We start from the raw sequence: 26,244 nt of genomic DNA, 5'->3' as shown, positions 1-26,244 counted from the left end.
ACAATAGATGCTCGTCTGCTAACGTTGATTTGGGGGCGTGGCCAGCAGGAGCTTATTGGGGTTTAAAGAGACAATACGCCCTAAACCAGCTCATTCTGAAAGGAGAACTGACCAGACTAAAAGCTCATTATCTAAGAATGATTTCGTTCAAAAAGTGTAATAAACCAATAGACCTTTCCCAACCTGTTCAAGGAAACATTTAAGGAATTGTTGATGTAGAAGAAGCTCCTAGATCTTGTTGAAAAGTCATCTTATTTTAAGAGTAGTAAGCTTTTTGACTAGATGCTAGACCAAAAATATTTGGTAAAATTTTGTGTTTTTGCACCAAAAATCCAAAGCAATCAGCACAACCCAGCGCGTAAAACCTCTCCAGTCGTGTTTCTGGTCGACCTCTACCACATCCCGGTGGTCTCTGGTTTCAGAGCAGATGTGCTGCTCAGTCGGGGGGTCACCTGAGGAAGCCTCTGCTGCACCATGGAGCAGGTGGTTAATGGCTGCAAAATCAAGTTTGGTGAGGTCAGTGTTACTTCTTGAATTTGCACATCAGTGAGGCGTCTTCCTTTCATCCCTTGGCTGTCAGCTCTGATTCATCTAATTGGTTCTCCTAGTGAAGAAGCACTGACCCGCCGCCCAGCGCTGCTTCCTCCCGCCTGTGGCCCCCTCAGTGGCCCTTAGACCTCATGGCTCCGGCTCCATACCTGCACTAATTTTATGCGCTTCTGCACACTGAACTCTGCTTCACCCCTGGTAATGATCGGACTCGACAGGACCAGCCTGAGCGGGTGAAATACGACACAATCTGATGCAAGCAGTGAAGTTTAAGGTCTGTTTATGAAACGGGATGTAAATGAGGTGTTTCTCTTTTCTTCACTTTCTTATGTATCCTCTTGTGGATTTTAAACACTGTGAGATACAAGTCCAAACTGGAAGTTAAGGTGATACTTTCTCTCTAAATTCACAAGTGCAGATTTGTTTGCCTCCCTTATAATCATCTGAACTGGTGGTGAGATAAATGTAGATCCTCATTTGCCACATTCCTAGTTTTTTATATTTTTATGTTTTATGCATTTCTTGTTGCCATTATGCTGCAAAATCTCTTCCTTATGTAGAGCAACACACATTTGCCAAGTTTAAATGGAATATTCTATCGTCTTTCCTATTTTTGAGGGAAAATGTGTCCTTTTTTAAAAAAAATATTATTCACCAATTAGTGTAAACACTACAGACTAGCAAAAAGCAAAAATAATCTACAAAATAAATAACCAGATAGTAGGAAATGCATCATATCTACAGCCCAGGGAATCAGGAAGTCAAAAACACTTATAAACAACCAACACGTGTCGGTTACATTTATTATTTAGAAAATATTTACAGTCCAAAAAAGTAGTAGTAATATTTTTATTTTTTGCATGTTTTTGTCAGGGGAAATCATGATCACTAACTTTGTTCTGCAGTTTATTGGAGGTTGATGGCATAAAAGACGAAAAATAAAATGCAAAACATGAAGTAAAGTGCATTTCTCAATAAAAAAATCATTTTGGACTAAACATTATATATTTAGAGCAGGGGTCCCCAAACTTTTTCCTGCGAGGGCCACATAGCTGTTCCGTTCTGTGGTCGGGGCCGGTCTTAGTTTTTGGAGAAAGATACCTAGAAAATTCTTGTCGACGGGGGGCGGAGGGTGGGGGGCGACGAAACATTTGCGCTTTTAGATAGATTTTTACCCAGAATGCAAATAGAAAAAGCCGTGAGTGAAACGGTGACTGGGACTGACTAGTATATATTCCATTGAGGGAAAGTTGGTTTCACATCTGCTCAAGAGCCCCCCTGGTGGTTGAACAAAAATCCACATATAAACCGGAAAATACAATATATGGAAAAAAAAAAACACTGAATGCTCTCTGGTATGAGGAGGCGGGCCGGATCCGGCATTATCCGGGGGCCGGGACCAAATGACGTGGCGGGCCGTAGCTTGGGGACCCCTGATTTAGAGGGATAAATAAGTCTTTAACCCTATCTACACACTTCTGCTAATGCGCTAATAGAAGAGCTAATTTTTTGTTTAGTGGTTTTGTAACTTTTAAAATGTTTAGCACACTTAGCTTAGCTGCTAAATTTACTTGTCTTTTTTTAACTTTCACTTGAATAAAGTTTGACATCCTTGTTAAAGCTTTAGTTAGAGACTGAAGAATGGTTGATGTAGTTAGATGTTTATATTCATGCTCTTATTTTGGAGGGGGCAAAGACTCTTTATGCAGCAATTGCATTTGCTCTCCAAATTAAAACACTTAATTATTATAAAGTCAAATTCAATTGGTGCTCCTTGTTTGTAGTCCTATAATTTGAATTGAAGTTAGCGCTTTAGCATTAGCTTCCTTTAAATACCATGGTGGTATAGCACGTTAGCAGGGCTAATATTTATGATTAGTATTGTTATGTTGTAATTTATTTTGTAAAGTGTACTAGTCTGATGCAGCCACCCTGTGCTTCACAGTTGGGATGACATTATTAAAGCTTCCTCCTTGTGTTAGTGGTAATTACAGCCAAAAAACAAATTCTTGTTGTTTCTTTGACGGCAGGATCTTTGTTCTGCAACATATGATTGTATGAATCCAGGGGAATCTTGTTAAACAGTCTCAATGCTGCATTTCTCTGCTTTACTGCGGCACAAACTCAGCCTTCTGACCCACAAGGACGTAAATAATCCAAAATATGAGAACAGTAAAGTTTGAGAACTAGACAGGAAGCATGGTGGAGCTGAGAGGGAGTTTTGAAATGGAGTCAGCCGACAGGGTGAGAGCGAGGCTGGGGAGGGGGGCTGGACCGCCTCAGAAACAAAAACTGGCCTTCTGAAAGAGCTTCAGTCAAGAAGGCACAGTGGCTGCTGGGTAATTTATAGCACAGAAAGGCTTGTCGGGTGAAAAACATTATTTTAGCGGCCCCCACAACCTAATAGAAGCCAGATGTGGAGGACTTAACAAAGACCATTCCCCCCTTCTCTTTCTCTGCCCGTCTTTTGCTCACCTACTTTTTTCTTCCTTCCTTCCTTTCCAGCTCTACTTCCCCCTCCGTCTCTCTCTCTCTCTTTCATTCCTAACTTTAGGCTTCTCCTGCATATTTTTCCTTGAGAGTGTGAGATGCATGGGGAATGTGCAGGTTTCTGAGCCTTTCTGAACAGATCCTCGGTTTATCCCGGCTCACTTTCACGTGGGCAAACCAGAGCTCTGTGGCTGCTGATGTCATTTTACAGCAGCGTTGGACGGCCTGGCAACACTTTACCCACTGCTGGAGGTATTTGTTTGAGCCGTTCAGTACAGATTCAGTGCTTTAAAGTGGTTCCTGCACCTTCGAATGCTATAAAGCTGTGATTACCTGATCCGGAAGACAAACCGAGCCTTTTATAAAGGGGACCTATTATGCGAAATTCACTTCTTTTTTTTTCAAGTTTTTATTCTCCCATTTGGGTCTCAACTGCTTCTAAAAACAACCCGAGTGCTTAAAAAAGTTAATGTCTTTTTGTGTCTGGAAGACGAGCCATTTCAAAAATGTAACGTAAGAAATCAGCAGGCCCTGCCTGTTACCTAGCAACCCCAGCTAGTTACCTAGCAACTCCAGCAGAGTTCCACCTGTCACCTGGCAACCCAAGCAGAGTTCCAGGACGTTTGGTTAGCTGGTTTTACCACTGTATGAAGAAATACTGATGGATTATTCCTAAAATTTACATCAACAAATTCTAAGTATATTTATTTCTATAACTTAAAATATTACTGTTATAAGTATACCTAATTTCCTAGACAATGTTATAATTCTTTTAATGATTAACAACTGTCATGGAATGTAGTTCATAGATTATTATTCAGTAATAAATTGTGGACTGGTCTGTCAATGCACAATCAGCATGGGCTCTTCACAGACAAAAAAAAGAGACATTTAAAAAAAATAATCTGATGTTTTATGAGATTAACTAAAAGTGTGATTGCAGAACTCAATGTGTTCATGGAAAACATTAAAAGCGCTATCTTTCTTCACACAGTCACATACATGTCACATACATTTACTTTAAAATCTATCAAAATACGTTTAAATTGTTTCTTTACTTATTGTCATTCTCTTTAAATAATTATTTTTACAATTGCAGTGACATACAAAAAGTAATAAAAATACCATCCTTGGTATTACTTCTTTTAGTAATAGTAATAAGTACTATTAGTAATAAATTAGCCGATGCTACGGATCGTGAAATGAGAAACGTATTTGATGAGTATGGGGGGGCATGGCCAGCAGCAGATTATTTGGATTTAAAGTGACAGAGACCCTAAAACAGCTCAAAATAAGCAGAACTGAGCAGACTAAAATCTCATTATCAAAGAGATTTTGTCCAAACATGTTCTGAATAGCCCACAGATCCATCCTAACATGTTCAAGGAAGGATAATAGGTCACCTTTAAAGCTGCAGAGCCATATGCAGCAGCCAAACACAGTTGGATGGGAAAGTGGGACAGATGTTTCAAGTCTGTTTGAGGACATTAATCACTAAAATGTGTTGAGCGAGAGCGCTGCCAGAGAGAAGGTTCTGCGGTCCTTCCAGCAGAACGGTTTCACTTCCAAAGTCAACACATTATGTAAATTGAATAAGATTATTTTCACTCTTCCCTCAACACTTACATCATCAGCTGGGAATAAAAGCTGGAGGTTGCAAGTCGCCCTGCAGCCTCAGAAGACCTTTGGCGGTGCGATGAAGGGCGTGGAGTCAGGACAGGTGTTCCTGAGAAGGTTTTTGCTCCATGGGAGCGACGTGATGAAAACTTTTATTGAAATTACAGCAGCATTTTAGATGGTCAAACTGCCAAGGCAAACTTCAGAGAATCCAACAAAGAAAAAGATAATAAAAAGCAGCGATTTCCCCCCCTAGAAGCTTCCCATAAAAGATTGCTGGAGTAAATAAAGAAGAAATAAAAGGAAAAAAGACTTCAAAATAAGAGCATAAATATCAACTTCCAACTTTATAGTCGATAACCAAAACTTAGATGTCAAACTTTATTCAAGTGAACAATACCAAACAGTCAAGTAAATTACAGCTACATAATTGATCAGGTAAAGTTTGGGGGGGTGAGCTAAACGTGCTAAACATTTAGCAAAGGCTGGCTAAAGCGCTAAACTAAAACTCTGCTGTGCAATTAGCTCATTAGCGGAAGAGTACCCACCACACCAAGAAGGGTTTAAACTTCGGTACATAACTAATGAACAGTAAAGTTTGATGTCTTAAATATACAAATACACTGTCCTTAGCATCTCTAATGAATGCGACTCCTTTAAGGTTTTTACTTTGTTTACCACTTCCAAAGTGATAAACGTAGCAAACGTAGCAGCAACGCTGCAACTGCATTGCTTTCACACAACGATTATTGCAGCTAAAGGCTAACTGTAGCTGATCAGATGAAACTGTGCCTGAGTGCCTGGTCTCATCTGCTAGTCCTCGCTTTCTGTGTGTGTGTGTGTGTGTGTGTGTGTGTGTGTGTGTGTGTGTGTGTGTGTGTGTGTGTGTGTGTGTGTGTGTGTGTGTGTGTGTGAAAGCAGCAGGGGCAGCAGCTCGGCGAATGACAGTGTGTCTGCGGCGGTCAGAAACTCAAACCCTCTGATCTCGACTCGGAGTCTCCTGCCTCCCAGCTGTCACCGAGCCTCTGGCATCCCACTCAGCCCCCAGCACCCTCCCGCCGGCTCCCTTTGAAGGCCGCTGCCCAGGAAATTGAAAGATGTTTTCAAACAAAGACAAGTGAGGAGAGAAGAGCAAAAATAAAAAAAAGAGAGACCAGTTGAGCAGTTTGTGAAAAGAAGGCGATGGAGAGATTTAAAGTTACAAAAAGGGACAACTCTGCTTTTGCATTTGGTAGAGAGAAAAATAATTAATCCAAAAGTTACCAAGAATTTAGAAAAAAACTAATTAACATTTTTACTCAGAAGAAGAAACATTTGCAACTGGAAGCTTTGACACCTGAAAACTAGTTAATTCATCATCATCTATTATGACCTGTTTCACATGTAGAGAAAAATTAAGCCTTCTTTTCTCATTAAAGCGTTTTTTACGTCTAAATCTGTACCATCAGTTTGGACAGAAAAAAGAGAATTCTGGTCTTAAAACCTCGGTCTCAATTCGATTGAATTAACTCTATCATAAGTATACCAGAAAGCAGGAAGTGGACTACAACGCAGGGAATTCTGGGTAAATACAACCAAAACAAACATGCTAGTCTGTCACTGGCTGGACAAATGGCTTCTTGTGTTTGCCAAAGATAAAAGAGAAATCCTACAACTGCTAAAATCTGACGTCGCTCCATTTGTGTTTACATTTTGCGAAGAAGGAAGATACGCTCAGTGTCTTCTTCAGAGGTTTTTCTGTTGCTTCCTTCAGTAGTTTTTGTTGCAGTGCCCCCGCAGGCAAGGAGAGGAACAGATTTATAAAAGAGTTTGGTTTGTTTGACACAGAGAAGCGTGAAAGCAAATTGCAGCAGCAAAACATTCCAACTGTAGACGATCAGTGTGATATGATCTGTGATAAATTAGTAAAGAATCACTTTCTCAACAAAACTTCAGCAATCCACATTCGAAGAGGTGGAAAATGTACATTTATTTCACTGAGATGCCCTTGTTTTGTACAGGTCTCCTTTTCTTTGTCTTTCTGGGAAATTTAAAAATAAAAACAATTTTGCACAAAGAAACTAAAAACAGGACTTGCAGGATTTAGGATTGCTGCATAGATCCATACAACTGCAGGGATAAAAACATAATCTGTACCTCAATATAAATGGTATTTACTTAAAATGACTCTTAACTGTTATACAGATGGACATATTTTATACTATTCCCTTCTTATTTTTGTTGTCCTTTTTCTGCTGTCATTTCAATAATAACTACCGGACTATCAGGTGTAAAAACTTTATTTTGCCTAAGCATTCAGTCTTCCTATAGTATGTAGCTGGACAGCAGTACAGAAATGTGCAGTTTTCAGTTTTTATCAACGTGGAAGCGAGTTAGAGATACATTTAAGTGTGTCATTAATGGAAAAAGATCCATTCAGGGCTCAATGACCTGATTCTCTGAAGCATGCAGGAGAATCTCTGGTCCAGTCGAGCTCCTTTCACGCCTCCGATACAATGCAGAAGTGTGCCAGAGCGCCGGGGTTTCCGTGGTTTACACTGCAATAACAGTTAGACGGGACGGGGGCCAGGCGCAGGGCAGATGGTTTTGGTTTGGCCCAACAGCCGCCAGGCCAGAGGACAGGCAAACAAACAGTGATGGACAGGTGGGCGTCTCGGAGGGCCGCTGCCAGGCAGACAATCAGCCGGAGAGCGGCAGCGGACGCTTCAAACTGGCACCTTGGCACCAAACGCCCGACTGACAGCGCAAAGCAAACAACAACGTCGGCTCGCTTAGATGGAAACCAGAAGGAACACCAGTTGTTCCAGTGGACTAAGTAGAGAATCTGGTTGGTATTCATACACAGGGCCGGAGTTAGAAGATTAAGGGCCCCTGGGCAGGAGCCAGTTCTAGTTAGCCAAGATTAAGTCTTATAAAAAGACGTTTTCTCATAATTTTAAGACATTGTGGTAAAACTGTGCCTTTCCTCTGCTAATATTATGACTACAATCTTGTAATTAAACAAAAATGTTCATAGCCTGGCACTAATTCTCTGTCAAACAATTCACAGAAGAGACGACTGAAATAAAAGCCACTTTTTAAAAAGATTTTCTCTCTTCTGGAATTTCTTTTAAAAAAGAAAGCAAGAAAACAAGAGGAAAATTCATGATTCCATAATTTGCCGATGTTTTGATACTGAGCATTAATGCTTTGAGATGACATTCTCCTAATTTAGGAAAGTTACAACAGTTTCTGTTTTAACACTTAAAACAGTTTAAACACATGGGAATTAATGAGTTTTAATTCACATTAAAACAGTGAATTTAATGAGAAGTTAAAGTAACATAGCTAATAATTCTAATCTCTCAAACAACAGATACACAATTATACAACCATACATCTTTGAAAAGCAAACGTAGAGCCTCATGCACAACCAACAGGAATGCAAGAAGTGGTTTCTGGATGGTAAGTCAACAAAAAAGAACAATTGTCTTTTCCAGCAGCCATTGTACAGTGCAAACAACAGTGAAAAACAAGGTGACCAAAAGTTCTGGAACTCAGCTTTGGTTGCTAGGTAACGAGGCTCGGCTCTTCTGCGGTTGCAAGGTTACGGCACAGTTCCCGTTAAATCTGACTCAACATTTGGGAGGTTTTTGAACCAGCTTATTTTCCAGATATCAAAAAACATTTGGTATCTGGAAATACACCAAATATTTTTTTTAAAATAAGTATTTAAAAAGATACCTATTTTTTAAGTATTTGGGTTGTTTTTGGAAAGCCAATGGAAGGATAAAAACATGAAAAAAGTAGAATTTGACTATCAGGTCCCCACTGAGTGATTCTGTGATGTTCTTGTCAGTCAGGCTAATAAAGGCAGCCGTCCCTCTGCGCTCACAGATCACCTTCCTCAGTTACACTCAGGCACCAGCTGGGCCATTACGCAGCTAAATTTGAGTAAAAACATTAAAGCTGTGTAATTATGGACTAAAGCAGCTTAAGAAGCTGGAAGCTCGATTACGGCGAGTCTGCTTCCCCAACGCCTGAGAGTGCTGAGGTTTTATTTCTGTAACAACAGCCTGACATGTGATCGGTTTGAGGAACCGACGCTGTAAATTAATCCGCTGCTGTGCTAACAAGGCGTCCTTGGATGATGTTATTCACGGTTCATGAATTTTCTTTATTTCAAGCAAAACATTTTGACTGTTTTTAGCTGTGTAGCAGGGTTGGGAAGTGTGGTGATGTTTTATAAGTGATTTTCCAGGATGACATGAAGAAAGTGAAGAATGGAAAAGAAATGTGTCTCCAGGCTCTTATTATTTACATTAGTTCTATGTTATTATTTTTTATCTTTTTTTGCAGTGGCAGTCTAGCATGAGCTGTCCACCCTACCCACAACCAAAACAAACCCACTAGAGAACATAGAGATGAGAGGATGGACAGTTAATAGTAACTTTTTTGGAAAAATATAAGAATAAATGTCTTGGAAAAATCAATTAATTTTATATGTTTTAAATTCTCAACTTGTCAACGTGAAACGTAATTTCATACATTATGATTCCAATCTTGCTATAATGTAAACCACTCCCATTTAGCTGCTTTTGTTAGATGCTATCTCTGTTTTAAACCACCAAAAAACACTGTAGAAAAAGCTGGGTCAGTTTACTCAGCCTTAAATCCAGCGAGATCGCTAGGCTAATGAACCAATGAAAACTCCTTTTACACATACAATAAAAGTTTTACAAACATCAAATTAAGTTTTAAAGTATGTTTGATCAATTTAGAACTACTTAGTAAAAAAAAAAAAAAAAAAAAAAGTGCATTGTTTCAGCCACCCCTTCAGCCACTAGGCAGCCTCTAGCCTCTAGCCCTGGGCTAGAGCCATGTCCCACATATCTAAAAACCACTTCTGCCTGCTTCTTTATCATTTCAACATCTCCTCCTTCACTTCCTACTCGACAGCCATAGCTTTTGAATGATTTAGCTGTGGTCTGCTTAAAAGTAGAGATGCATAGTTCTGCCGGTTGCCCTCGTTGAGGTGCCGCCCTGGGCAAGAGCCAATAACTAAAAGCCACCTCTGCCAGCTTTTCCACCATCTCCTCCTCCACTTTCTAATCAACGGCTGTAGGTTTTGTGACCTTCTCCTCCAGGTGCAGAGGTCAAAGGTGAGGGCTTTCCTGGTGCGGCAGGAGGAGGTCGGGACCTCGGCTCTGTGGTATTCTGGTGTCACTATGGCAATCACAATGGAGCACTGAGTTAGGACAGGTATCCCCCTGGGGCTGTAAATAGCACATATAGTCTCATACTGATCGGGGGGTTTGCTGATTGTCTGGTGTGGCTCAAAAACAGGAAATGAGTGTATAAGGGAAAACAAAAACAGCGAAATGGGAAAAGATAATTGAATTTTAGGAAGAAAGGAATGCCACTGACTGAGGGCTGGAATCTCATATCCAGCTTAAAGTCCTGCTAAACCACCTAAAGTCAGACGTCTACAGGGACATTTTTGTTTTCTAATTAGTTTCTCAAACCGTTTCAGAGCTGCTCTGGGAATAAACAGAAAAACATGCAATAAAAAGCTAAAGAGATCCTCAACGATGAGTCTTATCGCACCCACCCTTTGAAATCCGAGCTCAAAGGACAGACAGACAACTCCTCAGCTCTTCAACAAAGAGAACAAGCTCTTCTTGGCCCCTGAAGGCAGCGCATGGTGACACGATCCTGATGCCGAGCCAGCAGTGGAACAAACACCCCGACGGTCCAGACAGAGAGGAACACCAGGAGAAACCGAACCAAAGAGAAACTTTCAGTTTGAGCCAACAAAAAGTGTCAAGTTCCACTGCAACACATGTTTAAAACACCTCAATTTGTTTTGTGCTATTAGGCATATTTGATACACAGAATCAGTACATATAAATTATTAAGTTTTGCTTCAGATTCTTAATTGGATGTAGAGCTGGACTTTGACTAGGCCATATTAAAATATGAATGTGCATTAATCTCCAACCTAGTCTCACAGCTTTTACAGGTTTTCACAGCATTTTTAACTCCACTCATCTTCTTTTCTCTGTCCATCTTCCCAGTTATTCCTGAAGACTATCCCCACATCCTGATGCTGCCACCACTGTGTTTCACATTGAGGATGTGTGATCCAGCTCATTTGGAGTGTTAGTTCTCCGTGTTCGCCATGACGTTTTTCTCTGACAGCCCTAAAAAATTAAACTTTTTGTTTTCACAGGACTTCTCAGTGTATATCCAGCTATTAGTGAAGGTTTCAGAAGATTTTTAGAGGAAATTAATGAACAAACAGCATCATGAAGACCAGAGGAAACACCAGAAAGCAGATTTAAATGTGCAGATGAAGAGAAGGAGAAGTTTGAAACAGAGACAGGTTGTAAACCTAAATAAAATGCGAAAGATCAGATGTGAGCAAAGCTACAGCTCCGCCAGACTAGAGGCAGCAGCAATTAGGAAACACCTGTTTGAACTGCAAGTCTGGAGAGATCTTCATCTGAACTACTTTTCAGAGAATGGTTGTAAACGGCACAATAAGGAGCATAGTGATGATGTGCTGAGGGTCTGAAGTGTCAAAAAGAGCAGGAGCTTCTTAAAGAGAAAGTAAATTTTTTTAAGTCGTGTTTTATAACAACTGGAGATAAAAATGTTACTTGATTGTGCTATAGAATGGCACTTTGTGGTGCCCCTTTTAACTTTTGAGCTACACAAACCTTTGAATACACCTTTCCCACTGCCAAACATGGTGGTGGCAGCAATATACTGTCATGCTGTGGGGATATTTTACTTCGGACATGACATGGACTACAAAAAGAGGCTCGTAAGTCTTTTTTCTGTTGATATTTTACATAAAAACCCAGTAAAATACATTTTTTGCCAACTTAAAATGTAATTATGTCAAATTAAAACCAACTATTGCTAAGACTTGCTCATTTACACAGTTTATATGTTCTGAGTGACCCACAGATCAAAAGTACTTCATTTAAAATGAAATTGGCAAGAAAAAACTTGGAATTATTTGGAAGCAACTGGCTCACCCACCTTCATTTTTGCTGATTTAATTCCCCAAAAACAAAGCGATGAAACTATAATCTTTATATTGGCTTGATTTTTAATGCAAAAATCAGATTTTTGAGGGACATTTCTACATTTTCCCAGTGTTTTCCCTCCACATTAGCTAAAGCTAACTGATCCGTCCTAACGATCCAAAACGGAGTCGGAAACCGGATCCAGCGGCTCTTTCTGCACTCTGTCAGGCGATCCAAGGAGGAACAACGGACTCAGGTGTGTACAAAATAAAGAAATGGGCAGCCACTTCCCATATCTTAAGGAGGGACGGGAGGGTGGGGGTCCTGCAGTTGCCCCCAGGGCAGGTCGAAGTCCCTGACCCCGTGACCTCATCCTGAAAGAAGGGAATTTTAGGGAGGGAGAGGGAAACATGTCTGAGCATAGAGAGGAGGAAAGGGAAACAAAGGCCAGACGCAAGCATGGTAGCTTACCAAGTATATTTAATATATTATTATAATTCATAGAAAATAAAAATAAACCATTTGTTGAGCTACCTGGGCAATTATTCTCTTATTCTTCTCTTATTTTTCTGCCAACATGATGGCATCCTGACCTGATAGCAGCAGATCAGACACTCCTCCCCTGGAGCCACTCCAGACGTTTGTTCATGTCTGTTGTTCTTCACGTTTCATCTTCACTCTGGATTAAAGAGCCCGGATGACCTCTCACCCCTCATGCATCAGTCTTCACTAACCATGTGTCCTCCAGATGTGGATGCATCTGACCCCGCCGCTGCAGCTAAAATCCAGACCGCTCAGCAGATGGCAGCACCCCAGGCTCATCCACAAACACCAAATTTTATTTAAGATAAAAATAAAACTGCATTTTAAATAGCATTTTAAGCTTTTTGTTTTTGGTACTTTTTCCAAAGTTAAAGGGGGCCCATTATCCATAACTCACATTTTCCACGTTTTTATACTTCCATTTGGGTTCTAAAAACAACTCAAGAGCTCAAAAAACTAAGTTAATCTTTTTTGGTGTCCGGAAAATTAGCCATTTTATAAACCTTTGGAATATAACATCACAAATCAGCAGGCACTGCCGCTGACCTAGTAACCCCAGCAAAACACTCCCTGTTACCAGGCAACCCCAGCAGAGTTCTGCCCGTTACCAGGCAACCCCAGCAGAGTCCCGCCTGTTACCAGGCAACCCCAGCAGAGTTCCGCCCGTTACCAGGCAACCCCAGCAGAGTTCCGCCTGTTACCATCCTAGCACAGCAGAAGCTAAGATCTGCAGTCTTCCTGAAGGTTCAGCCAATCAGCACCAAGGTCAATAAATGGCGCTCATGGATTGGCTGTTTTGCGAATGGCAGATATTAGTGTGTCAGGTAACATTGTGCCTTACTTTGCTGGATTTGAAATAGTTAAAAGTCTGTCCTTCTGTTTTTTACGTCTGTAAACTACTTTGAGTTTCACCTGACTCCATAAGAAGTGATCCATCAACAAAGACTGATAGGTTATACTGCTTTTATTATCTGCAAATCTTAACTGAGCAGTGCGTTTTAACCAGAGACTCTAAGCAAATCTTTAAATGTTGTCTGAGTCTTTAGGCTGGTAGTGACAGCAGAAACTAAAATATAACTTTTCAAACAGCATCCAAGTCCCAAAATGTGGCTTTGAAGCAGCTGACAGAGAGAAGTTACAACCCTTCAACAGTTTTCTCTGTGAAGCCTTGAAACGCAGGAGAAATGGATGAGTAAAGGAAGCAAAGAGGCACACTGTGATAATGAAAACCATCCAGAGCGACGCTTGGAAGAACGTAGCTCTTTCCAGAGGCCTTGTCCCTCTTTAGCTCCTGCAGAATGATGGAGAGGGATTTCCGGGTCATGGGAGTAAAGGAAGCAAAAATCCCAGGAAGATAAATCACTGCTCATTGGTACATTCAGCAGAATATGCAAACTCCATCCTTGTTATGGGATGTAGCAAAGAAACTAATTGATATACAGCAGTGGTTACCATAAGGAGTTAAAGAGAGCAAAAGCAAACAACCCGCGTCCAGCAGGAACCTGCAGGTATTCCCAGGCCAGACTAGACACATAGACCCTCCACTGAGTGCTGGGTCTTCCCTGGGATCTCCTCCCAGTGGGACATGCCCAGAAAACCTCCAAAAGGAGACACCCAGCTGCCTGAACCACCTCAACCGACAGCAGATAAACAGCCGCTCCACTCATCTCTAATACGCAGTTCACAGGGCGAGATACTTATGCCAATTTCTGTCCTGATTTGCCTGAAAAGGAATATTCACAAAACATGTAAGATAATCGCCAATCTAACCAGGAGCAAATGTCCTTGTAAATTCAATACAAGATCAGGTCACATTAAAGGTCACGATAGTCAAGCTAGAAAAAAACTGAACAAGTTTGGCTTTATTGAAAAGGTTGCCAGGAGAAATCGTTGTCTCTACAGAAAATACCACAGAATGGCTTAGGTTTGCAACGTTGTGTCTGAATGAACCACAGGACTTCAGCAACAATGTCCTTTAGACAGATGAGACGGTCATGATGCGCAGCACAATGTTTGGAGAAAACCAGAGCAAATTGAACTTAGTTTATTTATATAGTGCCAAGTTACAACAAATGTCATCAGAAGGCACTTTTCAAGACAACCAGACCCAGATTTCATGTTTATAAAGTTTCAGTCCAATACAACCCAATTACATTCACAGATGCAAGCTCTTTTATAGGAATTTCTGTTTGTTTTAGTAATGCGCTCCAGTCAAATGCAGTTTATAATGCTAACTGGTAACAAGTAACTTCTAGTACAAAGTTTAAGTCTGTATTGCAACCAGGGGACTTGGGCACCTAGAAGTCACAAAGTGGACCACCATCTCTACTGTAAACTGATTGACCCAAACTGGGTCATTCATGCACTAAGGCAAGAAGAGTTGGGGAAAATTAATTCACAACAAAGTGAGAGAAGGTTAAAGTCAACCTGACAATGGAGTACACCAGAATGTACTCCATTACATTCAGGAGCAATGTCCTTTAGATAGACCAAAGTGGACCATGGTGCACAGTGCATGTGGTCATACCAACTATCAATAGTGGTGGTGGAGGATTGATGATTTGGGCTTGTTTTGCAGGCTCCTTAGGCCCTTTAACCGTTTTTTCCCCAGTTAGCTCCAGCCAGATTTGATCTTTCCCATGTGTTAGAACAACCTCACTGGTGGTACAATAGGCTGGTGTACACAAACAGTTTGATTAGCAGTAGATTGCATTCGTTGATTGGCCCGTCGATTTACGTCACTGAGCGAAGACAGTACTAGCAAAACTCCTAGAAGAACAACATCTCAACAACCACTTTCAATCTGAAAGAAGACCGTAGTAGTAGAGATGGCAAGTTGCTAAACAATTTATTCCATGGTCAAACCTTGAGGTCTAAACGTTTTAGCCCCCATGCTGACATAGAGCAATCCTCCCCCAGTCATTCCAGGGCATTAGTCAGCAACTAACCAATCAGCGTCGCAAGTACATGCCCCTTATCTCAGACAATATTGACAGTATTTATCATGGCAAACACGCTGCGGTCAGAGAGATTTTTAGGGAAATAATAGATAATCTCAGTCGAAGTTATCAGTGGGGAATATGCAATCCCGACAGCCATTACCCAGAACATGTAGAGGGTTGAATACAATTTATTACATTTCCAAAACCAAAAAGGAGTCTGGAATAACACAAGAAATGGATCCTGGACCGCAGCCCACCTCATGTCCAGCTGAATGAAACTAATCGATGGGAACTACCACATGTTAGTCAGCAAGAAGGTAACTGGTAGTAAACATCCCATTTTTGTCATAACGACAAAATCAAGCTCTGTAGCGGTGAGTAAAGAAAACTATACTTAGGTATCCCCTTTGTCATGAATGCTGCTTTAACCTAAACAATGTAATATATTATCTGAAAGTAATCTGGCTAACAGCTTAAGAGCTCTGTGCTAATGGATCACTCAAAAATATGTCTTGGATAACGCATTGAGTTCCGTTACCTCTGCCATAATAATAGTTTGTCTTCGTTTGCTCTACTTCTGCAAGTGGGCGGGGCAGGCATCATGTCAATTGTGGCATGAAGACCGCATACAGCATCAACTGGACCAGGCAACCCACAACCAACAAATATGCCAAGAGATTTCTAAGAAACTGGTGGCCCAAAATGACATCATCAGAGCCCATATTCACACCCACATAGTGAGGAACACAATACCAATGGAGACTCACCCAACATGAATGGTACTGAACAAGACAGGAACAAACTAGAGTGAAACTTGACAATACAGAACCATAAATTCATCTGAAAGTATTTTATATTTAAACAGCTGAAGCTCAAAGTAGGTCAGGTGTGGAAGACCAAACGTTTTCCACACAGATGTCAGGGAGTGATAAAGTCATCCTAAAATTACTATTTCAAATTATTGCTAATGAAGGTGGTTCTAAGAGCTGCGAAGTCATATCATGTAGTTAGCACACACAGCTTTTTCCTTTTGGCTTCATCTTTGTTTAATAAACAATGACAGTGCAGAGTCTGTTTTGTGTTTTTGTACACTCAATCCTTAAATAAATTGTTTAAATTTTACAACCTGGTAAAGACCAGATCATGATATGTAACCACTTTATATTTAAAGAGGACATACTTTATTTTTCACCTGTTTACTTCTCACACTTTTTCACACTGCAGGAAATGCAAAATCTTTCTTGAATTAAACGGATTATGCAAAATTCACATTTGGGACGTTTTCATACGTCCATTTGGGTTTTCCTCTACTTCTAAAAACAGCCCCGGTGCTAAAAAAAATGAATGGAAAAAGTTTCATTGGCAATTAATGTTTTATGGTGTCTGGAAAATGAGGAGCTTCAAAAAACCTCCTGAATGTGACGTCACAAATAAGAAGGTCACCTAGCAACCCCAGCCTGTTACCTAGCAACCCCAGCAAAGCCCAGTCCATCACCTAGCAACCTAAGCTGAGCGTCAGCATGTTTGGTTAGATGGTTTTACTGCTGTACAGTGCCTGCTGAAGAAGACAAATGTTGTCCACTTGCTGTCTTCTTGTTAGTTGTGCAGGAGGCTCCACTTCTGCTTTTCAAAAATGTGCGGTTGTATAATTGCGCTTCTGTTTGCAGCCATCTTCATAAGCTCAAAATAGGCAGGAGTGATCAGACTAAAATCTCATTTCCTAATAATGATTTCATGCAGAAAAAAATTTATGAATGCGTTTTGTTTAGTCCATAGACCCATGCTAACCTGCTCAGGGAAGCATAATGGGTCAGTCACCTTTAGCACCTCTTTCCTACCTGAGCTACACCTTCTTTCTCTCTAGGCTCTTTCTCTTGATCCTGAGCTCTTTCGCCTCTACTTTGGCTCCAGCATCCTCCTCAGAGCCAAAAATCTCTGAGAGCAGAGGGAGAAACCTCTTCTCGTGAAGGGGGCAAAAATGCTGAGAACAAGTCGGTCTGAGAAAGGAGGCCATTGTAGGGGGCTGGCCTGGGGACAAGTCACCCATTCAGATGCGGTCAGCCATGTACAATGGCTAAACTAACATCACTGACATTTGGAGTTGCCTGAGCTTTAGACTGAGAGGAAAGGGGAGGAGTACGTGGGGGGGAGGCTGGTGAGAGCAGCCGTGTTGGAAACGGCCCTTCAGAGGCACCAGCCATTGATCAAAAATTCATGTTGGTGGCTGGGATCAGACCAGCGTGCCCTCTGTTGGCTTTCATGTGCTGGAGAGGCAGGAGGAAGGAAGAACATCTGAGATATCTGCGCTTTTTAAAACCCAGTCCCATCGGACCTGACCGGGCCAGCGCCACCAGGCCACCCAGGGCCACATGGGGTCACCTGGGGCCAAACGGGTGATAAAGAACAGGCAGAAGCTTGATCAAAGCACTCTGATAGCACCACTGGCTACACTCTGTTGCTCACCATTAAGGGAAGCTGAGCTTTGATTAACAAACATTTAAGTGGCATTAATGGCAGCAACTAACGAGTCAATCTGCCGCTCTTGACTGATATGGATGAGGTCTGCATCGGTGACGGTACCAACCCACTAGGAGATTTTCCAAGGATTAAATTCCTTGCTAAATGGTTTAAATAGTACATGAGATCATAGTCCAAGAAGGAAGGAAGCAAAGGTAATTTCTTGAGTTTCTTAAGTAGCCAACTGGTTAAACATCAAACGTAAAACATCAAGCTTTGCTGGGTTCTATGAAATATTCTTATTTGAACTTAGATGGTTAAAATGAACTTTACGTGAGTTTATTTAATTAGACTGAACAGGATTAAATTGGAATAATGGAATTGTCTTTGTTCTCGTAATAGCTAGTTCTCACAGCAAGACTTATGCCGATTTTCGTCCTGATTTCCCCCTTCCGAGAATCTAAACTGGACCCATCAAGCTAAATTCACATTTTGCACGTTTTGTACTTCCGTTTGGATCTCTACTGCTTTTAAAAACATTCCAAGCGCTTAAAAAAATATACACTGTCATTTTTTGGCAATAAATTAATACTTTTTGGTGTCAGGAAAATTAGGTACATCAAAAATCTCCTGATTGTAAAATCACATTAAACAGGCACTATAATGTTACCTACCAACCTCATCTAAGTCCAGCCCATCACCTAGCAACCCAAGGAGCTCCAGCATGTTTGGTCAGCTGGTTTTACTCCTGTATGGTTATATGGAGCAATTCATCTCAATAACGATAAACTAACAATAACATATCATTCTCCTGGACTGGTGTTTCACAATTATTTTCATTATCACTTTAATATACTTTATAATTACAGTGTTTGAAGAAAATGTGTACTTTTAGTTGAGAGTTATTGAACAATTACACACAACTGAAAGAGTTCAAAAGTATGAAATAACTTAACTTACAACGTCCTTGCTGAACCCAAAATGTAAACACAGTTTTTGGAAATGAGTGGCTCCTCTTTCTCCTGTACCAGCGCTACTATCGCCCCAGCATTTGAAACGTCCTCCATTTTCTCAGCTTCGCCGACTCTGTCACTTCTGTTAAGGGCAGGGGAGTCACGTGACTACAGGTAGCATAGCGTCTTAAAGGGATATGAGCAAAGTTAAGATGACGTATTAGGGCCATTGTAGATAGAAAAAAAGGAGTAAATTTCCGCCAAAAACAAACTCAGAAATTTTCTAGAAAAAAGCAAGGACATTTCTGAGTTTGTAAAGTTGAAAATTTGCCAGAAAAAAAAAAGAAATTTTTAGATTAACCTCAGAAATTGTATAGAAAAATGTTGAAAACGTTTGACTTTTGGAAGGTTTAATTTTCGGTTATCGCTCACGTCTATCTTTAGGTCTCGGGTTACCTCTCTTCAAGGGCGTAGGTTCGGTCTAAGTTTTGGTGGGGACCTTGACACCCCCCCCCCCCCCCCCCGGCAGCACAGTGAAATGCCCAAGAGCACCGAACATTTTTGAGAAGGGGGGGGAAACCACATTGGCTTAATAACCCCCTCCCCCCAACCATAACCATATCATACATCTTGTGTGATACAGTCATACTCAGCAGATCAGTTCAAGAACACTTTACTTTTTCCTTTACAAAATTCAGCAAACGTTACAAGTAAGATCAAAAGAAATATCCTCTGGATACAGCAAACACAATTGCAGATAAGAAGAAATCAATAATAAAATAAAAAAGAAAAAATATTACATAATTAACAGACCTATTCTACCTCACATTCAGTGCTGACCTTACTAAACACCGGACTTTACAACAAATGCGTTGCGTGATAGATATCTAACTTATGGGTCCACTCACTGTACTTACAGCCGACGTAGCGAAATAACTTCTAATGTCTGTCCTTTTCTTTTTTGGTGGCGACATGGTCTGGAGACTCAGAAGGAGACGCGTGTGCCCAGCTAGCCGCCGCCTTTTGCAGCTAATCAAAGAACGTCCGACGATTCAACTGACTCCCCCTCCCCCCACCCCCCCCGACAGCACCGTTCCGACACGGTCTCGGAGGCTCATAATAAATGTCAAACTAAGAAGCTTCCGTTCCGCGCACCGCCTGTTGCTGCTAATCAAAGATCGTAGATCCACGTTCTTTGAGCCAATATGGCAAAAATTGGTCGGGACTTTTTCATATCCCGTGAATATTGGTCGGGACATGTCCCTACCGTCCCTACCCAAACCTACGCCCATGCCTCTCTTCCCCACTAAAGGCAAATGAAAGATTTCAGGAAGAACATAATTTAAATTCACATAAATCAGCAAGCAATCTGGCTTTTGTGCTATTTCTATCAAAACAATTATGCAAAAATAAAAAACGGAAGATTATATACAGTCCAATCAAGACAACTAAAGCAGATATTTCTTCCATCTGAAATAGTCTAACTGATTTTTAAGCAGTTTTACAGATGTTATGATTTTTATTTTATTTTATTGAGTTTCACTCGACGTTTAGCTGAGTTAGAGTTGAGTTTACTCGCAGGCAACAGGTGATGAATCTACAGGAAAAACAGCAAGAGCTGGGGATATCTGGAGAGGAAGAATGCTGAATCCTTGGCAGCCGGACTCGCCTCCGGGATCCAAAATGCTGGTCCGGCCTGCCAGGAGGATTTTGATGCCGCTCCACCATCGTTTTTGGCCCACATCTATCTGTTCCAACAACTGGGCTGCTGCGGTTTGATTTTCTCAGCTGCCAGCATCTCTCTCTTGCTCTCTCGGTACTCCAGAGAAAGGCCACATCAACGCTTGGCGGACCTGATGACGTCCGCGGGCCGAGTGAAGGCATCCACTTTGTTTAAACAAGCCTGCGCTTGGAGCTGGAGGGGTAAACATGGCTGGACCACCAAGCCTGCGCTGCCTGCCTGGAAACGGCCTGGCACGGGCCGGGCCGGGCCGTATCATCTCTGTGACATCACTGAAGATCCTGCTCTCTCTCTCTCTCTCTCTCTCTCTCTCTCTCTCTGGGATCCTCTGAATGCAAAAGCAGCTGCTGACAGCAACAAACTGGGAAGCTGATATTTACTCTGAAGGGATGAATCCTGATCATGAATCAGGGCCCGGACAGAAAGCACATCCGGGTCATGAACACTTTTCTCTGAAACAACCTCCAGATCTTCCCAGCTAATTTAGGATCTAAAATCAAAAGACCATAAAAACTGGAAGTTGAAAATTCCCGTTTAATCCGCTTTAATCGGACTCCAGCTCGTTTAGCTAGAAAGTAGAGGTGAGTAAAGTACCCAAAAATTATACTCAAGTAAGTAAAATGTAGCCTAAACAGTCCAAGTGCTTATAAAAAAAACACCCACACATTATTTGGCAATAAGTTCCTGTGTTTTGTGCCTGAGAATGAGTCGTTTCTAAAACCTCCCATTTTCTGCGGTTACTTAGCAACCTGAGACCCGTTACCTAGCAACTCAGGCAGAGCTACGACACAGCTGGTTTTACTACTGTCAGCGTTTCAGTGTTGCCAGATTGGGCAGGTATCCACCCAATCTGGCTCCTTTTGAATATGTCAGCCTGGATAAAAACAACTTTGGGTTTGTTGTTAAAATTCAACAACATCTGGCAAATTTCTATAAAGTGTTCATAGAAGAATTATATCAAAATAGCTGCCAGAATAACACAAAACCTGTACACTTTAATAATAGTGTCCCTGAACTCGTTTTTTTTTGTTCATTTATTTTGAAAAGTCTAGTATCTGTAGAATGTAACATAAAAATTAATTGGTTTATCAGGTGTCACTTTAAAGTAGTATTTTAAAATTACAACAATCCTATGGCGTCAGATACGGTTGTGATGTGAAGTCAAATTTCTTTTAAGTTGTTTTTGACATATACAGCATTTCCATACCAACTAAAGGTAAAATATCTCATTGATTGTGCAATAAAATGGGACTATGTGCCTGGAAAAATACATATGTCTCCTTGGAAACAAACCACAAGGAAAAAAAGCATAGTTTACTTTTTTTTTTTTTTTTTTTTTGCTGCTCAAACCTAAGAATGTCAGAATGTCAGAATGCAGTGAGAAACTGAGGTATCCAGAGGGACAAACACACATGTGCCCTGTGTGTGTTTGCAGAGATTAGCACGTACTGTAACCGGCCAGCGGTTGGTTATGCTTTCCCATGGTTCCCTGCTCTCCAACAGCTGTGGAGGCCCGTTAACACCCCAATCACCGACGTGATTATGACTCTCTTAAGATAGTGCACCACACGCAGCTCCTGTTGGATAAAGACGGGCCTGTTCTGCACCGCCCAGGAGATCCTGACACAACCCCAGCTGGAACAGGCGGCACGTTGATACGGGCCGCCGTCCAGCTCACCTTCTGTGTCCTTGGATGTGAGGCGGCGGGGGTCATGTTCACCAAGGGGCGCTACAATTGATACTCACATCAACACTCCCAACGTAGGCCACCCCCCGAGCAAAAGGCCACCCAACGGACTCAACGGAACGGTTTGTGCTGTTGAATGTTTTTACAATTTGTTGATGTTTTTTAAAAAACATCTTTTTTGCGTGTGTACCGAGATTTCAATGTGCGTTTTGGATTTATTATCGCAGAGTTCACACAGGTGGTAGGAAATGGGTATAACATCCCCATCCTTCAGAGATGAGCGATGTCCTGCCAACACCTCCATTCATCTGGCATACACATTTCTGCAGCGCCGATGGAGAGCAAGGCCGCAAATCCTGCACAGACTGACCTTCTCCTGTCGCATGAAGTCGTTTGCAAACAGGTAGAACTGCTTCATTTTTAAGCAAAACAAACTCAAAACAGAATGACATCATAACAAGGCTCTGAGAAACTCCTTTACAGCTGGGCGTTTAACCCTGGTTTTAGGTCTTCAGACCAGACGTCATTCTTGCGTCATCGCAGAAGCAGCAGCAGTATAAATGTTGGACAGCTTACAAACATGACAAGAAACCAGAAAATAACCAGCCTGTGTGCACCATGTTTGCAGAGGGAGGTGTGGTCACGACTAAACAGAGTCTTTGCAAAAAGCAACTGTGGTGAAAAACGAAAAAGATGTGGTTAAATTACATTTATACAGCTCTAATCACAGCAACTCTGATCACAACAACTCTGAATACATAAAAAAAACAAAGAACATACAGGAACGACACTTTAAATTAGGTAAATCATACTGGAGCCACAGCTAATAATTATTGTAATTATTATATTATGTTCTGACTATTATTATATTCTGACTATTACATACATACAACAGATCCATACTACAAGAATACAACCAAATACACAAAGTACATACCAAGAGAAATCATTTAGGCTGCCTTTGCAATGCGGCCTGAAGTGACCCAAATCCGATTTTTTCTTTTCCTTTTTTTCGCCTAAATGCGAGCTGTATCTAATTTTTTTCATGTCAACACAGATCGGATTTGGATATCCGATTTGTTTCTGATCTTTTCAAATGTGACCTGAATCTGAACGGAATCTGATCCGTTCCGACCTGAACGGATCCGACCTGAACGTCATTGAAATTCGACAAACGTCACTATTCTGCGTCCTGATAGCAGGAAGAAAAACAACAATGGCGGACTATAATAGGGATTAAGTTGTTAACGTGTTGGCTCCGGTTGAACAACAACTTCAAAATCGTAAGCTATGCTCCACCGTTAGCATCCACGTTTACTTCCGCAAACACTGAGTACTTCTTCTTTTTGTTATTGCGGTTGGCAAAACAGGGAGCACGCTCTCTGTGTGTGAGACTATTGCGACCTCTACTGCGCTTGCGGGACTCTTTTAGGCGCTTGCAGTTCACACAGATCACAGATTATTTGGAAATTTTTAAAAAATCTGATTTCGCAAAAATAAAAATCGGAATTGAGCATTAAGGCCTGCAGTGTGAATGTAGCCTTAGTTACAGGAGCCAATTTATCTTATCTTTCTGTCCTCTAGAATCAATTTAACATGCACCAGGTAAGAAGAAATGATAAAATGTTGGTGCATTTAACCACTTTGGCTTACTCTATGCAATATTTGAAATACATTAATACATATTTGTTGTGTTTCTTGGTCATCATGATGCTAATGTTGTGAAGTTTATTTGTATAGTACATTTCAGCAACAAGGCAGTTCAAAGTGCTTTACATCATAAAAACGTCATCCAGTAGACAATTATGAAACTGGCAATAAACATGATGAAGAAATATGATCAAATATGTTCGTCAGTGTTCCAAGTATGATTCAAATGAAACTCGAAAATGGTAGGGTTTTAGTTTGGATTTTAAGGAACTCAGTGTTTCGGCAGATTTTTTTTTTTAGTTTTCTTTAAGTTTGTTCCAGATTTGTGGGGCATAGAAGCTGAATGCTGCTTCTCCAGGTTTGGTTCTGGATCTGGGGATGCAGACCAGAACCAGAAGACCTGACAGGTCTGGAAGGTTTGTCACAACAACAGCAGATCTTTAATGTGTTGTGGTGCTAATCCGTTCAGTGATTTATGAACTAACGAAAGTATTTTAAAGTGTATTTAATAGAAAGTGAAGACACTGTTGTAGTAAAGATAAACACATGGATGAGTTTCTCTAGATCTTTCTGAGACATTAATCCTCTAATGCTGGAAATGTTCTTCAGGTGACAGAAGGCCAACTTTGTAACTGTCTTTATGTGACTGAAAGTTCAGGGCAGAGTTCATATCTATCTGTCTGTCTCGCTAATTTCTATCTATGATAGATAGATAGATAGATAGATAGATAGATAGATAGATAGATAGATAGATAGATAGATAGATAGATAGATAGATAGATAGATAGATAGATAGATAGATAGATAGATAGATAGATAGATAGATAGATAGATAGATAGATAGATAGATAGATAGATAGATAGATAGATAGATTTTAGTTCATATCTGAGAGAAAATCAGCCTACAGTAAGGAAAAAATCGCTGCTGTCTCTGTTTTTGATCTGCGCTGAAATCCGATCAGAGAAACTGGAAATCAGGCAGAACAATCAGACTGATCTGTCGTCTCTTCTGTTTGTTTTTCCCCGTCTTTCGCTCTCAGTTTACTTCCTGAAGCGTTCTGGCCAAGCTTTTGCTGTTCCAGCAGCAAAATTCAATTATTGTTTTGGAGTTGTTATTTTTTTATTTTTTTATCCACAGGCGATGAATAATCTCTGAATAGTAAATCAGCTTTGTGGCGTCTCATCTCTGGACTGCAGATCACGTCTAATGGGTCTGCAGGGGCCTGGATGGATGGAGACCAAGCAGGCTCCAGTCCATCCCCTGCTGGTGCAAATAAAAAAAATAAAAGCCTTTCTGAAAGGCTCAGCATGTGCTCAAGTCGTCCGGGGCTCCATCGAGAACAAACAGAGAAAAAATGTAAAAGAAATCTTCATCCAGATATTGACGGGTCCACAAATCAAAAATGCCTGAAGCAGTGCCATGGTGGAGTAAGTGTGATGAGGTAGGACTCTGTAAAATTAAGGAATAAAACATTGATACGTTAAACTTTCCTAAGCATCACTGCTCACTTCTCTATTGACTTTATACACAAGAGAAAGTAGTAGTAATATCACATTTATTTTGTTGAGTTCACTTTAAAAATGGTCATAGGCAGAGGTGGGCACTGAAGTAAGGGTATCACTACTTCAACTTATTTTTACTCAAGTAAAAGTAAAACGTAGCCATCCAAGAAATTACTTAAATTAGAGTAAAAAAGTATTCAGTCTACTCGAGTACTGAGTAACTGATCAAATTATGAATCAATTACTTTTTAAAAATTACATAATCAGATGGATCAACATATAAAGTTTAGTGGAAATGTTGACAATAATTCATATAAATGACAAAAAAACCCACAAAAAATCAGGCAAAAGAAAATGTTTCCAAATCAGTTTCTGTCAATAAAATACTTAAGAAACTTTAACAAAACTGCAGGTGTGTGTCTGTGTCTGGTGAGTTTTTGGTTAAAACATGTTTGTTTGTCATTCAGTGGGCAGAAAATCCAGAAATGTTACTCAAGTTAAAGTGGCAATACTTCATAATAAAATTACTCAAGTAAAAGTAAAAAGTATTGCAGAGTAAAAAGACGTCTAAAAGTTTTTTTTTTGTTTTGTTTTGTTTTTTCATAAAAGTTACTTAAGTAAATGTTACTAGTTACTATCCAACTCTGGTCACAAACAGACAATGGATGCAAAACAAACAAATCACAATGTTTTGATGAGGCTTTGCAGGCGTCAGTCGTTAAGACTGGCAACCCTCTGTGTATTTGCGGATTTGCACCTAAAACTTTATACAAGGTAAGAAGATTAATGTTCATATTTTTAATAAGTATGCAAGCTAATACTAAATAATCAAATATTGCTGTACCCACCTAATAATTAGTCATTAATCCCACCCTAACATTTATGAAATATCTAGTTAACATCTCGACTTTGTGCACTTCTAAGTCCGCTCTGGTGTTTATAACATAAGTTGTGTTTCAATTGACCATGTAGTTGTGCAAACTGGAATTACAAAAATAAATTTACTTAATGGAAACACGTCAATTTTGAAAAATGAAAATGGTTTTGTTAAAAGGTTTTTGTGCTAAGACGAGGTTGTTTTTCAGCTCTATGGAAA

At 40.5% G+C, this 26,244-nt stretch overlaps 1 long non-coding RNA gene across 1 annotated transcript in view; it reads right to left on the bottom strand.

Annotated features, from left to right (window-relative positions):
* The window catches only part of LOC106916979 (uncharacterized), a 35,703-nt gene extending 17,038 nt beyond the window's left edge, over positions 1-18,665 (bottom strand). Inside the window, exon 1 of the long non-coding RNA XR_001418100.2 lies at positions 18,575-18,665. This is a non-coding gene — a long non-coding RNA (uncharacterized LOC106916979). The remainder of the gene's footprint in view (positions 1-18,574) is intronic.
* Positions 18,666-26,244: the final 7,579 nt, after the last annotated feature.

This window comes from Poecilia mexicana, unplaced genomic scaffold (genome assembly GCF_051168715.1).
Source record: "Poecilia mexicana isolate PSO_F unplaced genomic scaffold, ASM5116871v1 scaffold_13, whole genome shotgun sequence".
NCBI lineage: Eukaryota > Metazoa > Chordata > Actinopteri > Cyprinodontiformes > Poeciliidae > Poecilia > Poecilia mexicana.
Note: the sequence above shows the minus strand (reverse complement) of the source record. Positions and strands in the feature narration are given on the sequence as shown.